This window comes from Ziziphus jujuba, chromosome 4 (genome assembly GCF_031755915.1).
Source record: "Ziziphus jujuba cultivar Dongzao chromosome 4, ASM3175591v1".
Lineage (NCBI taxonomy): Eukaryota > Viridiplantae > Streptophyta > Magnoliopsida > Rosales > Rhamnaceae > Ziziphus > Ziziphus jujuba.
The window spans coordinates 30,280,218-30,295,615 of NC_083382.1; the positions used below are offsets into that span (position 1 = coordinate 30,280,218).

The following is a 15,398-nucleotide window of genomic DNA, read 5'->3' on the forward strand; positions in this document are numbered from 1 at the left end:
TCGGAGGTTTTATTCATGGAACAGCTCCTGTCTAATTTTCTGGAAAAATGAGTCAATGTGTACAAAAGTCAAGTCTATGTGCAATATTTGCTCTTGGTGCCCAATTGCTCTCTCTTTGAAGCTTCCTTTGTTTGACTAACCTTGATGGATGTGTAATAAAGCTGTCAACTTTGTGGAAATTTTGAGACATTGTATGGGCCCGCCCGATTATTCTCTCCTCAATTTATGGAAAAACAATAAAGCCGTCAACTTTTTGTGGATGTTGTCCTTTTATGTGATTGTGAACACCACGTTTGAACCAATAGAAAGGCCATCAGCATATGGGAATTCGTAGGAATATGGGATTCTGTTCTTTATTTTAATTTATTATTATTTTTTTTATGGTGCTTTGAAACAATAAAGGGTTAACTGCTCTTTAACTTTTAGTTTTACCATTATAATTTAAACTTTTGATTTTTCAATTTGTTAGAGATAAGTTTAATCCCTAATTTGATTAGTTTGTCATAAATTGACAATAACTCTATTCAAAAATTCGCAAAAACTGTGAATAAAAAAATTAGGATGTTAATCAATGAGAATAAAATAGTTATATGGAATAAATTCTTATCAATTTATTTGGTAAAATTGAAAATTGAACCAATTTATAACAAATTTAAAAATTAAGAGTATAAATTCTAACTTTAAAAGTTGAAGGCCTAAATCATTTAATCCTGAAAATCTAGAGTACTAAATTACAATTAACCCAACAATAAATATTGAACACAACTTGCCCTGCTAACAAGTCTAACACCAAAGAAATTAAAGATTGTTGTTCTAGCTAGATTGCATACAGGTGAGTAATACCAGCACCAGCCATGCAATTTGACATAAAAAATTCAGTTGGAAACTTTTGTAGCCGGTCTTTGTAATGTAGCCGTATTAAGTTGTGTGCAAATTCTACTTGTGTCATCTTTCAACTCTTTAATTTTCTAAAATAAATTCTTGAATTTCTATTCTTTGTATCGAGGGACAGCTCCATATGCTCCTAGCACCACACTGAAAATGGAAATGGAGGATGCCATGGTTATGGTAGAGTTTATAACCAAAGACATCAATGTAAATTTTGCAAACATAAATCCCATATTAATCATACATGAATATCTTAAAGGATATATAAAAGATTTTGGTTACTCTCTATAAAGTTAACTTTTTAGTTTGGAATTTATAACCTCTATGGGTGGCATTAAAGCAGGTGATATCACTTCTTTTGCCTTTTAGCTTGGACACTTGGACAATCAACGGGATTGGTAGGCACTTTTAAAAAGACTTAGTGTTTCGGATGGCTGTCAAGTCATTTACACATTTCATCTCTTTGATAATATTATATGTGTGTTTTGAAAATCAAATGCTAACATATATATATATATATATAATATATACATATTTATTAATAATGTTTTAAATACTAAACAAAATACTAACACTTCTCTTTTAACTTATTATTTCTTTCATTAAATACTTTTTTTTTAAAAAAAATTATTGAACAAAAAAAGGTATTTAATGAAAGAAATAATTCTTTATAAAAATTATTGTAATAAAAAAAATATTGAATTTTCTAAAGTCTTATGTCAAATTGCTCATTGACATGATAAAATGACATTTTATTTTTGGGATAATTCAAGATGTTATATTAAAATTATTTGAATTTTCTAAAATTTTATGTGAATTTTCTCACTAACACAGTAAAAAGATTTTTTTAGATAATTTAAGATATCATATTATATAATTGAATGACTTTATTTTTATTTATAATTTTTCTATTTATTTCATCTTTGCCCCTGTTGAAGTCCACCATGCTTTATAGTGCTCATTAGCCTTCGCTTCGCTTTGATTTTCTTTCATTTTTATCACTTTTTCCAATATAAAACGATTGAAATAAAAACAGTTTTTCATTTGTTTTTCATTTTTTTTTGTTTTTTAATGAAATAGAACAGTTGTGCTTATCGACGGTCTTAAAAGTGGTTTCCAACTCTGCAAAAAGCATGTGTGTTCTGCATGGTGTTTGCTCATATGCCTTAGATTTTGTGCGCCTTCTGTTTGCTTCATAGGAGGTTTCCCCTTCTAGCTACTACATTCATGGGATGGAAGTTCTCAAATTTTGGGGTCTGGGGAAATTTTTTTTCCATATAATTAATCAAATATGTATCTATGTATAAAGAAGGTCTAAAAACTTAGAATTTTTCTTCAAATGTTTAGAAACAATTTGATAACCAAAACAAGCAAGCCATATGCAATACTAATAACACCAAACAGATTCACAATTATTTTTCTAGCTAGATGGTATACAAGGGTAGGTGACAAACCTTGACAGAGTCAAGGAACTCTTGCAACTGGAATAGAAATTGTTCAAGCCCAAATAAATTGTTCAACCCCTTTGTTAGAGCTAGTTAAGCATCGAGTGGGACTAGAAATCATGATGACACTTTAAATGGAATACCAAAACTTCATCACTTGGAGAAGACCAAGCAAAAGGAAACAGGACAAAATACAAAGCAGTTAAAGGTTGGAGGGAAAAAGAGTTCCAAATATAAATTAGAACATTCACCGCCATGATCAGTCCTCAATGGACCTATCTTGTCCATGTTAATTTATTGGTTTGGAACCATTTTACACGAACTCCAACTATAAAGATCATAAGCTTTATCCAAGGCTAAGCAGATGGGGATTTGGTTGAAAACTTAAACAGCATCTGATGACTGTAAGGCTTTCCAGGACTCACAATTGTTGAAGGGAAATCGGGATGATTCACTGCATCAGGGAATCCTTGAGTCTCCAAACATAAAGCTGCATGGGGCTGATACACAAATCCACCTTTTCCCTTCACATCCTTAAGAAAGTTGCTTGTGTAGAACTGCATACCAGGAGCATTTGTCCACAGCTTCAACACCCTTCCAGACTTGTTATCATACACCAACGCAGCCGGCTTCAATTTGTGGCCCGAGCCACCATCAAGAGCATAGTTAATGTCATAGCCATGATCTAACATATTTATTTTTCTTCCAACAGCGTGCGGTTTTAGGAAATCATACGGTTTTCCTTTTACAGATGCAATTTCTCCAGTGGAATGTGATAACTATCAACAGGAGTGAAATGGGATTCAAAGATCTGGATTTCATTGGATAGGATATCACCGCTATTGTGGCCTCCAATGTTCCAGTATATGTGTTGAGCCAGGCTCACAGGCGTGGGTTTGTTTAGAGCAATAGCTTTCATTGATACACTCAATCGCTTGTCTCCAATGAGGGAGTATGTAACAGTGACTAGGAGATCGCCAGGAAACCCTGTGTATAAACACATGACAGATTGAGTATGTGTGGAAAATCAAAAAAATTAAAGCAAGGTAACAAACTAGACAAACTTATTATTTATTTGTTTATTTATTGGGTTTTGTTCACAATAAAGGCAACCGACATCCTCAGCTCGGCCACTAATCATAGTTTTTCAGGTCTGAATTATGATCAAAATGTTCCATATGAATGAAAATAAAGGCCTGCTTACCTTGTTCGCCGTCGAAGCTGCGATAAGTGAAGATAATGTAGGGAGAAGGACCTTTATTATGATGTCTTTTAACTTTCCAAACAACATCACTGAAACCTATTTTGCCACCTGATAAATAACAATATGAGGAAAGGGGTTTATTGGAATACCAGCATATAGGAGGAATAAATTTCTGGTTTGAATATGAGACTAACATACCATGAAGCATATTTTTCCCTTGATTAGCAGCTAGTTTATAAAGGGTTCCATTCAATTTGAATTGGGCGCCTCCAATTCGGTTAGCAACCCTTCCCACAATAGAACCAACGTATGATGTATCGTTCTGCAAATGTATTGCTAATTTACAGTTAGGACAAAGTTATATCATACATCTTTATGTAACAAAAACAAAGCAATAAATCCTTAATCAGGATAAGATTTTATATGGAAAATTTTTTGCATTATGAATGGATAGTATTGTATTATTTTTTTCTTTTGTTGGACATTTATGTTGGACCATGTCTCAGGTCTATCAATTGGCAGCCATGGTTTGATATAGATATTTAGAATTTCAAACTCTGATGGATATTATGTTAAATTACCTTTATTTTCGAAAACTTAATTATTAGAATGTAGGTTTACTATATATATCAAGTTATGTCAATATACATATGGCCATGAAAGTACTAACGGCATGCATGATAGGAAGAATTAGATAAATATGCAAATAAATTAAATATCCATTCTGTTTGTAATTTTTTCTTTTCCTGGCTGAAAAAATATCCATTCTTATATTTGGTAAAACAAATTCACCTGACTATTAAATCCCGGATATACGAAATAATCTCAATTTCACGGGTATAAAAAGTCTCCATTAAACAAATGGGTTAAAGACAAGCTTTTGGAGCCGAGATCTCTTGTCCCTTCCCAGTCTCTCAACACCATCTTTCTAAATCTCTCATCTTCCTTTATCACAATTTAAAAAAAAGTTGGTTTAACCCCAAATTGGTTTGAATTGTAAACTTGGAGGTGTATTCGCAATAATTTTACCACTTAAGTACCAAAGCTAGCTATGAATACAACCACTCGACTTCCTACCTTCCAAACTTTCTAACCGGTATATATCTCTTAAAACTTTTATAGGATGTTATAATTTTTTAAAGAATGTACTTTAATCAATCACAATATATTAACCTTGGTAAAATATAATATATATATATATATATATATATATCTTTTCAACGACAGTTAGTACAGTGTACTACATCATATACATTACAAAGTTAAAACTATACATTCCAAGCAAGTCTAACTCAATTTAGTCGTAAACAAAAAGTCAAATTTGTTTATTTATTTTTTTAAAACAAGGAAAGAAATTTAAAAATAAAAAATAAAAAAAGAGGTCATTTGACATAAGACTAAGCCCATCAAAAACTTCATGTGTCTATGAAACTGATAAATTATAATTTTTTTATTTGTTTTTCTTTTTCACTGGGACTTGATCATACTTCTTACATCTACACAAAAAATCAAATAGAGACTTCATCATTTTCCTTCATTCTAAATGGCAACAGTGCAATTATTGATAAGAAGATTGTAAAGAGATAGACAAGGCCAACTTGTAAGCGGTCGAACTTGTTCCACAACTGTATGGATCATATGGATCCATATCCCAATTGTATATTATCTACTGTGCGGAAATCTATAATTAAGGAAGCTGCTGAGAGAAGTAAAAAACCAGTGCAGCAATCTAAAGTGGTTGAGATCAACCAAAAAGAAGAAGAAAAAGAAGATAATCGAAGTCAAATGTCCAAAGACCCTCTTTTTGCGGAACCAGCTTCTCAATCGTCAGCTTGCACTTTTCTAATTATTATTATTATTATATTATTAGCTTAGGCTGTGTTTGAGGTTGTTTTTAAACCTCAAAAAAAATTATGGAAGAATTTTTTATAAACTATATTGTTTACTCAAAAAAAAAAAAAATGAAACTTTTAGTGAACGTATAAATAAAATCAGATTCTCCAACAATCGCCCATTCTAAAATTTGGAATTTAAGAGGCTACCAGAATAGCTTCTCAACTTTTCTAGAGCAATCAACATTTTAATTTAATTACTAATATAGCCTCCAAGTAATATATACACACTACACGAAAATTAAAATCTAGCGACATACTCTTAGCGATGCTACAAAATAAATGAGTCTAAAAAAACAAAACCGCGACTCTGAGATTAATGCGTCAGTAAAAATTCAATAAATAGAATACGCATACGAAAAATATCGACGTCAAGAAGTCGCTAGAAACAACAACACACGACGCATCCATTAAGAGTCGCTGAATATTCAGCCCAATAGAGTCGCCTTTAATAGAGTGTGTATATTTTATACGAATTGTATTGTTTAAATGCTACACTAAATAAAAATATAAATCAATCTGATTTTCTTTCAAATTTAAAAATAGGTGAAAATATTTAAGAAAAATAACAAAGCTAAATTTTAATTTTTTTTTCGTTTCACATTATTGATATCCGGCGATGCATAACAAAACTCTATGCGTTGCCTATTAACTTATTAATTTTTTTTTTTTGGTTTTTTGTAAATATTAATCAGTTGATTTTCTTTCAACTCTAAATAACAAGTGAAAATATTTAAGCAGCATCATAGAATTTTTTTTTTTTTTTACAAAAATATATACATCCGACGACGCATAGGCATATTGTGTGTCGCCTGATGCCCTTATATTTATTTATTTTCCTTTTTTATAAATATTAATCAATCTGATTTTCTTTCAACTTTAAAAACCAGTAAAAATAGTTAAGAAAAATAACAGTGCTGGATTTTTATTTTTTTGGAACACACATTATTGATATCAGGCGACGCATAATCAACATTATGCATCACTTGTTAATTTATTATTATTAATTTTTTGATTTTTTGTAAATATTAAACAGTTGATTTTTTTTCAACTTTAAATAACAAATGAAAATATTTAAGCAACATCACAGAACTTTTTTTTTTTTCCAAAAAATTATTTGTATCAGGCGACGCATAGGCATATTTTGCGTCACCTTATTCCCTTATATTTATTTTTTTTTTTCATAAAATATTAATCAATTTAATTTTCTTTCAACTTTAAAAACCAGTGAAAATATTTAAAAAAAATAACAATGCTGGATTTTTATTTTTTGCAACACACATTATAGATATCAGGCGACACATAATCAATATTATGCGTCGCCTATTAATTTATTAATTTTTTTTTTTTGGTTTTTTGTAAATATTAAGCAGTTGATTTTCTCTCAACTTTAAATAACAAGTGAAAATATTTAAGCAGTATCACAGAGCTTTTTTTTTGTTTTTTTCCAAAAAATATTTGTATCAGGTGACGCATAGGTATATTTTGCATCGCCTTATTCCCTTATATTTATTTATTTTTATTTTTCATAAAATATTAATTAATCTAATTTTCTTTCAACTTTAAAAACCAGTAAAAATATTTTAAAAAAATAACAGTGCTGGATTTATATTTTTTTGCAACACACATTATTGATATCAAGCGACGCATAATGTTGAAATCAACATTATGCGTCGCCTGTTAATTTATTATTTGTTTTTTGGTTTTTTGTAAATATTAAGCAGTTGATTTTCTTTCAACTTTAAATAACAAGTGAAAATATTTAAGCAGAAACGCAGAGCTTTTTTTTTTGTTTTTTTACAAAAAATATTTGTATTAGGCGACGTATAAATATATTTTGCGTCGCCTGATGCCCTTATATTTATTTATTTTTCTTTTTCATAAAATATTAATCAATTTGATTTTGCTTTTAACTTTAAAAACCAGTGAAAATATTTAAAAAAAAAATAACAGAACTGGATTGTTATTTTTTTGGTCAGTATATTATTGATATAAGGCGACGCATAAACATCTCTATAAGTCACCTATTTACATATATATATATATATATATATATATTTTTGTAAATATTAATCAATTAATTTTCTTTCAAACTTAAATAAAAAGAGAAAATATTTAAGCAGCTTCACAAAGCTTGTTTTTGTTTTTTTTTTTTTCAAAAATATGTTTATCAGGCAACACAAATGCATATTGTGCATCGCCTGTTCACTAAAACTTTATTTATTTTCTTTTTTTATAAAATATTAATCAATCTGATTTCCTTTCAACTTTAAATAACATGTGAAAATATTTAAGCAGAATCAAAGAGCTTGATTTTTTTTTTTGGAACAAAATATTTGTATCAGGCAAACCAAAATCATGTTGTGCATCGCCTATTACACTTTTATATTATTATTATAATTTTTTTTTGGTTTCTTAAAATATTAATCAATTTGTTTTGCTTTTAACTTCAAATAACTAGTAAAAATATTTAAGAAGCATAACTGTGTTGTTGTTTTTTTTTTTTTTTTTTTTGTGTTGTATAAGGCCACGCACAATATGGTTGTGCATCGCCTATTACAATTTAATTTTATTTAATTTTATTTGTTTGGTTTTTAGAAATATTAATCAATCTGTTTTACTTTCAATTTCACATAACCAGTTAAAATATTTAAGAAGCATAGCTATTCTTGTTTTTGTTTTCATTGCATTATTTGTATTAGATGATGAATAATCGTATTATGCGTCGCCTGTTACCCTTTTATTTTTTTTGTTTTCTAAAAATATTAGTCAATCTGTTTTACTTTCAACTTCAAATAACCAGTCAAAATATTTAAGCTCATAACTGTGATGGTTTTTGTTTTTTTTGTTTTTTTTAATTATTTGTATCAGGCGACCCTCAAGCATTTTGTGCGTTGCCTATTCACCTTTTATTTATTTATTTATTTTTTTTGGTTTTGTAAAAATATTAATCAATTTGTTTTACTTTCGGTATCAAATAATCTGTTAAAATATTGAAGCACATAACTATGATGGTTTTTGTTTTTTTTTTTTGCATTATTGTATCAGGCGACGCTAAAGCTTATTGTGCATCGCATGTTCACCTTTTATTTATTTATTTTTTTTTGGGTTTTGTAAAAATATAAATCAATCTGTTTACTTTCAACTTCAAATAACTAGTTAAAATATTTAAGCACATAATTGTGATGGTTTTTGTTTTTTTTGCATTATTTGTATCAGGCGACTCTCAAGCATATTGTGCGTCGCATGTTCACCTTTTATTTTAATTATTTTTAATATTGTTTGAATTTTTGTAAAATTGGTATGTTTAAAACCAAAGTTCATGCAAAACAAATATTACCTTATGAGCGATTTTCACAAATTGGTCTACGATATTTTATATGTACAAACAAACACTAGCTAGTTCACTACCATGCATAGATATTCATTGGTTTGAGATACTTGTGATCATCGTTGTTGCCCATTCATCTCTAAATTCGTTGACATTTTCAGCTTGTAACCAAGTGACACCTTCGTACTGAACATGAGAAACTTATGTTAATACATATACAAAGAATCATAAATATTAATTATTACATAATAGAAATATGATGAAATCATTAAATTAATAATAATTTACCATTCCTCTTAAGTCCCAGGGAGGAACTTTGTGCCTAATGATATCTCGCATTATCATCATAATATAGTAACCGAATTCCGTACTCCCAGGATGCATCGGTGTCTAAATTTACAAACAGTAAATTACGTGTAATATTAGATACGAATATATACAAGTATTTAAATTAACTAACCGAAGTTTCTTTTCAGATGTCTTTCCTTGGTTCCATGCAACGAAGGAACTATATAGAAATATAAATATTGTATTAGATTATATTGTAGCTTCAAAAGTACAAATCCAATATAAGGACAATTAATTAAAAAAATTAGAGTTATTAACTTACTCGTCGATCAAAGTTTTTAGATCCTTATCAATTATATTCTTATGAGTCTTCAAAGAATCGAAAAACCATGCTACTGCTTTGTATAAATCAATAACACATAGCATCCAATGATTCCAAAAAACACCAATAAATATTTTAGTTAATATGATGTTTTTTGAAATTAATATTTTCACAACATAATTCAATTAAAACTAACACAATATTACCTTGCACAGTAAGGAAAGAACCATAGTTGATTATTTCTTGCATCTTGCCATCTACTCAATATATTTATCATCCGTTCATGAGGCTTTGGATGACCAACCGAAGCAATAATATCCGAATGAACAAAGCAATAATTCCCTTCAAAGGAGCCCGTCAATCCATCACATAAATGCTTACACAATCCGATTACAAGTAATTATAGTGTATAATTAATTAAATTGAAGAATTAGTTATAAAGACATCCAAATTTAGTTTACCTTATATAGAACAAGATGCATTCGGAAGATAATTCTTGCATGTAACAAAAATCGTTTATATCACTCCTCGCTATGCCCAACTGTTGTTCTTCCCCAAAGATCTTTTTTTTCATATTAAAAAACTATAAATGATCGCTATCGACATCCTTGATCCGACATAGCAACTCACGGATCGTTGGGGTAACGACTAAGAGATCAATATTATCATCTTGATCATTCTCAACATTTGACCTGTTCGAGCTTTCCTATAAATATCAACAAACAACATTTAAAGTAGAACAAAAACGAAATTATTTTAAACTTCATTAATATATATAGCTGCATCGAATAATACCTCCTCAGATGGCAAGATAACAAGATCTCTTGGCCATGCAACAAATGCACCTTCAACATCACCAACACGTATGATGTCAAATGACGGAATAGGCAAAGGTGCAAATCCATCAATATCGTCATCAACAGTGACCTTATAATTTGCTGTACCTAGCTTCACACCATGGCACATATCCGTTGGCAGCGAAGGTACCAAAGTGCCACATGCTACTATATGGCCAATATTGCCTTGTGCAAGATTGCATTTTACATCCTGCAAAGTTAAAAAATAAAAAAATAAAAATTAATATATGTTCACATGACAATATTCCTTCAACTTAAAGACTCGATCCCATGACCTCATGGCAGTAGGCAGGGCTCTTCAACCATGGGAGCTATATAGATAATAATAACCCACTTAAACATATATATATATATATATATAATGAAATAATTACCTCAAGATAGATCCGAGGAGCATCAACCCAAGATGTAGATTGGGTCTCATGAGCAGCAACACATCGACTTAGGTCCTAGAAGCATCAACATCATCGGCTAAGGGGGGTCCCATGAGCAGCAACATCATCGACTTGGGTCCCAGGAGCATCAACATCATCGACTGGGGGGGTTCCCTTGACCAGCAACATCATCGACTTGGGTCCCAGGAGCAACAACAGCATCGGCTGGATGAGTGAGTGATGGAATGTCAATACCACATGCATCAACTTGGGCAGCGCTGCTGCTGCTTGAATTTCTAACGATCGCCACCAGACCTTTGAGTAGCATCTCATAGACTGCATTGTTTCCACTTCCCTCCGACTTGGTCTTTTTTTTGTGAACTCGGCTTAGGAGTATGGAAAAAGTTAGTCACCGTGTATCCTTTGCCTCGACCCCTAAGCCTACCTCCATACTTGTCAGGACCCGTCCAAAATTCCTCATCGGAACCCTAGACAAGCCCTGATCCCAGGGAAACCCTACCGAACTCCCCAATGGAAAATCCGGCAGAACCTCCCCTAAGGGTTGGACTTACCACAAATTTCCTGCACTGAAAATACACTTCTATATTCATCCCCTTATTCCTCCCACAATACTACAAATTGATTCCACAATTTTATAGCACTTCACAGGAATAATAGCAATCCAGTGCATATAAAACATAAGTGTCCAGAATAGTATACAGAGCTTCATGAAGTGCTATTTAATAGAAAATACAACAAAGATGAAAGAAATAATACAACTGAAATAAACGAATACAAAGGTACTTCTCGAACCACGATAGCGGCGGAGATTTGGTTCGCTTCGGAAGAACGCCTACCACCCCTTGCACCTAAGGGAACGGGATTTAAAAACGTTAGATGCTAATCATCTCAGTGAGCGACCCTAGCTACTGAACACTTTTAATAATAATAATATAACAAATAAGGGAATTTAATTAATACCGGCAATTAAATAGATAAATAATTAATAACAGTTGAAAATAATAATTTCTCTCAAAACTCTTACTAATCACTCCGTTGGAATGGTTCCCTTTTTAAAACATTTTCACAAAACCTGATATCCGTATTTCTCGAAAACCAAGGGATCAAATAATTTGATAAACCATAAATAAATAAATACCCCAAATATAAATAAAATGTAATAAAATATGATAAATAATTTTGAACACTTGGGGTTTGAAATTTCCATCCAAAAATTTATACTTGACGCACCACACCATATACCAGTGATGCCCTCCGATACCCAGCGTCTCGAGCACCGACTGGCGGGGAGATTAAAGAGAGAAACTTGCATACGGCACTTCGGTGTCCCGATAGTACCGCTGCTGAAACCGTCATCCCGGCCACGAAGGGGGGCGGCTGTGGCCAAAATCAAACTTGCCTGTCTTCGGTCCAATGGCAACTCACGGGAGACATAATAACTTGCGCGCTAACCACATATACACCAGAACACCAATACTGTATGAGTGCGTCTAAAATAATTACTAAATTAATTATAACCGTACCGTTTTTCCAAAAATTACCGTGGGAAATATACCAATTTTCACATTTACCATCCCACATATTTTCCTTTAACAAACCCGGTACGAAACCATCGATAACGAATAAACAAATAATTTTTCTCGTAACACGAGGTTCAATAAATAATATACCATGGGCATAATTATAAAAATTAAACTACCAAATTAAACAAATATTTTTTCAAAACATTTAAACCAATTATGCCCAGAAATAATATTAAAACCACATACGATTTATTATGAAAATACCTTACTCATGCATAATAAATAAAATTAAACCACAATAAAATCATAATTAAATTGCACCACATGAGCATAATTCAAATATCAATTAAACACCAATTAAATATAATTAATTGCCCCAAAATATTTTTAAAGGTGGGTCACTCACCTTGAGCGCGTATATCAGCTAAGATCCTCCGCAGGATCAACTTCACTACCCACACGCGCACCTAAAACATCCACAGTACACCAACCAAATATATTAATATTTTAATTGGATAACTCTCAAATGGGTACCCGGGGAGCGAACACAAACGACAACTAAAAATCACGAGTAATATACCGAATCGAAGCTTGAGTGATGAGGATCACAGATTCGGTCTTACTTCCCGAAGATTGGACCCGAGGTGGCCGGAATCTCGTCGGAAAGCTTTCGGGATTCAACTCCTCAATTCTCCTAAACTGTCGTGAATTGGAGGAAAAGGACATCAAATTTGGATTCAGGAGGTCGGAATTAGTGGACAGGGACCGGCGGTGCAACTGGGTACTCGCCGGAACAGTGACTTCCGGCGAGCCGCCGCGGTCACCGGCAACCGTCGCCGACGGCGGCGCGTCCAGCGGCCGATGGCTGAGATTTTTGGGGGTTTATAGATCGAGGGGAGAGGGTTCCAACGGGACTGGCGGTGAGGCAAACGGAGGCCGGACGGCAAAGAGATCGGGGTTTGAATGTTTTCGGCGCCTCGCCGGAAAATGCTCTGTTCCCTGCGCGTCGGAGGTCCCGTGGTCGTGACATTTGGTGGGTAGGCCGGAATTCCCATGGGTGAGAGACCGGTAAGGCACGTGTAGCTTGAAAGTGGCCGAAAATGGGTCAAACGGCGGTGGCCGGCGATGGAGTGGAAAAATCACCGCCGAGCTTCGCCGGCCTGGTCTGGGCGCGTCCGGCAACTGGCGTTCGTGAAATTTCGGGGTTCGGCCGGAAATGGGGAGGCTCTCTCGTCTGGCCGGCGCGTGTAGCAAGGATTGGCTAGAAAATTTGTCTAGTCCGGCGGCCGGTCGTTTCTGTCTCTCCCTCTTTCTCTCCTCTCTTTCTTTCTCTCTCCTCTTCAACGTTTTTGCCAAATAAAAGCCACCGTGGGTGACACTGTTCACCCACGTGGACCAATCAGGTGATGGCACATGGCATTACTGTGCACTTAAGCCAGATATTATAAAATATTACGGTATCCGGCGAACTTCACACATCCATAACTTTTTAACCAGACGTCCAATTTAAGCGTGCCGCTAGTCTATGAACTCGTATCGACGAGTACTTTACAACCATACAAAAATCAAAACAAAATTACACAACGATAAAAAGTCAACGCTCGGCACTTTTTGGACAGTTTGCACCTCGACTTGTTTTGCCCATAACTTCCAAACCGTAGCTTCGTTTTCGACGTGCTACTAGTCTACGAATTCGGGGCATCATGCACTTCGTCACGGTACCATGGTCAACTAGAAATTTCAACTGGAACAAAAAGTCAACTTTTGACCCACTAGATCAATGGTCAACCTCGGTCAACGTGCACGAATTCCGACGTGATTTGGGTCAGGGTGTTACAACCTTCCCCCCTTATAAGAATTTCGTCCTTGAAATTCCGCACGTCACTGGAACAAATAAGGATACTGATCACGCATCTGCGCTTCGGGCTCCCACGTTGCTTCCTCGATTAAATGGTTCCGCCATAAAACTTTAACCAAAGGAATAGTCTTGTTACGTAGCACCCACTCCTCGCGATCCAAAATCTGCACTGGTTGTTCCACATACGAAAGATCTTCCCTTAATTCTATGTCAGGAGTCTCGAGTACGTGTGAGGGGTCTGCAATATATTTCCATAGCATCGAAACATGAAACACGTTGTGCACTCGGGCTAGCTCTTCCGGTAATGCCAATCTATAAGCCACAGGGCCAATCCTCTCCGTAATCTCGTAAGGCCCAATATAACAAGGACCCAACTTACCTCGTCGACCAAAACGTACTACTCCTTTCCATGGAGATAACTTTAGGAATACCCAATCTCCTACTTCGAATTCCAAATCCTTCCTACGCACATCGGTGTAACTCTTCTGTCGATCTTGGGCGATCTTTAATGATCTTCACCTTGTCCAAGGTCATCCGTAAATACTCAAATCCAACCGCATTATTTGTTGCAAGGAGTCTCTCTTCTCCTACCTCACTCCAGCACAAAGGTGTCCGACACTGCCTCCCATATAAAGCCTCATACGGGGACATCCCAATACTTGCCTGATAACTGTTGTTATAGACAAATTCTATCAATGGCAATTGTTCATCCCAGCTACCGCGAAATTGCCTAACACAAGACCTTAGCATGTCTTTTAATGTCTGAATTGTGCACTCAGCTTGTCCATCAGATTGCGGGTGAAAAGCGGTGCTGTAGTTAAGTCTTGCTCCTAGTGCATCAGCCAACTTCCGCCATAGTCGTGAAGTAAAACATGGATCTCGATCGGATACGATGCTAGTGGTACTCCGTGAAGACTCACAATACGTTGCACGAACAACTGGGCTAACTTCTCGGGTGAAAAACGTTCTCGTACTGGTAAGAAGTGTGCCGACTTGGTCAAACGATCAATGATTATCCAAACACCATCATATCTCCCGGGCGTAGAGGGAAGCTTGAACACAAAATCCATGTTGAGTTCCTCCCACTTCCACACGGGAATAGGTAAGGATTGGAGTAGTCCTGAAGGCTTCTGTCTTTCTACCTTTACTTATTGACAAATTAAGCATTTTGATACAAAATCTGCCACTTCTCTCTTCATGCCAATCCACCAATAATACTTAACAAGCGTTCGGTACATTTTGGTACTCCCAGGATGCATCGCATACATCGAGCTATGCGCTTCTTCTAAGATCTCCTTCTTGAGTTCTGGGTTATCAGGAATGCAAAGTCGTCCTTTTTACACGAGGGCTCCATCCCTCCTTATGGAAAACTCCGGATCAAGACCTTCTTGTACC

At 34.2% G+C, this 15,398-nt stretch overlaps 1 pseudogene; it reads right to left on the reverse strand.

The window, feature by feature from the left end:
* Positions 1-2,589: 2,589 nt before the first annotated feature.
* Positions 2,590-15,398, reverse strand: part of LOC132803596 (uncharacterized) — a 41,077-nt pseudogene continuing 28,268 nt past the window's right edge.